We start from the raw sequence: 1,069 nt of genomic DNA on the forward strand, positions 1-1,069 counted from the left end.
GACGTGGAGAAATGGAGTGGCTGGAGACTCTAGACCCAGAGAGGGAGAGGGTCTGTGTGCTGACGACTGGAGGGGCAGGCTTGCAGGGTATACCCTTTGGTTGTTTGATGATGCATGGAGGGATTGTAACCATGGCAATGAAATGATATACGATAGGATGAATGTAAAGCTAATATTCTCCCAAGTAAACTATCACATAACTCACAATAAGACATTAAAAAAAAAAATTAACTTATGGTACTAGAAGTACAGTGTTGCACTTGACAACAGAAGGCACCAATGAAAAAGAGTTTCTGCTTCTTACAGGCTCCTTGCTCTAGGATTCAGATATTGACTGGGAATGAAAAAATAACTGATCAAAATTTAAATGTGTTAAATTTTGCTAAAAAAGTCCCTGGGTAGCACAAATGCTTTACTCTTAACTATTACCCTATAGATTGCTGCTGTTGTTATGTGCTGTCGAGTTGGTTCTGACTCAGCAACCTGGTAGAGCGTTTCTGAGGCTTTAAATCTTTGCCGGAGCAGAAAGTCTTACCTTTTTCTCATGGAGCCTCTGGTGGGCTTGAATTGCTAACCTTGTGTTTGAAGTACAGTGCTTATCCTATGGAGCCACCATGCTCTCTAGCCTATAGGTCGTTAAGTGCCATCTAGTCGGTTCTGACTCATAGTGACCCTGTCTAGAGTTTCTGAGCAGCAGCTGATGGGTTTGAACTGTTGACACTGTGGTTTGCAGTCCAGGGCTGATCCTACCGCACCACACCAGGAGGTCATGTTGCTGTTAAGTACCTGAGTTGATTCCGACTCATAGTGAGCCAGTGTAGGGTTTCTGAGGGTCCACCCAGTGGCATCATGGAAGGAAAGCTTGTTGGTCTGCTTCTGGAAAGATTACAGACCAGAATACCTGTACCTTATGGACACCATGAATCAGAATGGACTCAATGGCAGTGGATTTGGCTTTTATCTTTTTTTTAACAAGCAGAAGACGGCATGCGAGATGAATGGCTCTGAATGGAAGTCGGACGTTCGCCCGTTCGATGCTTCTGGAAAGATTACAGACCAGAATACCTGT

General features: G+C 44.1%; 1 protein-coding gene across 1 annotated transcript in view; it reads right to left on the reverse strand.

Annotated features, from left to right (window-relative positions):
• Positions 1–1,069, reverse strand: part of PIH1D2 (PIH1 domain containing 2) — a 12,019-nt gene that overhangs the window by 2,983 nt on the left and 7,967 nt on the right. The window lies entirely within an intron of this gene.

This window comes from Chrysochloris asiatica, unplaced genomic scaffold, assembly GCF_000296735.1.
Source record: "Chrysochloris asiatica unplaced genomic scaffold, ChrAsi1.0 scaffold00008, whole genome shotgun sequence".
In the NCBI taxonomy this organism is placed as follows: domain Eukaryota; kingdom Metazoa; phylum Chordata; class Mammalia; order Afrosoricida; family Chrysochloridae; genus Chrysochloris; species Chrysochloris asiatica.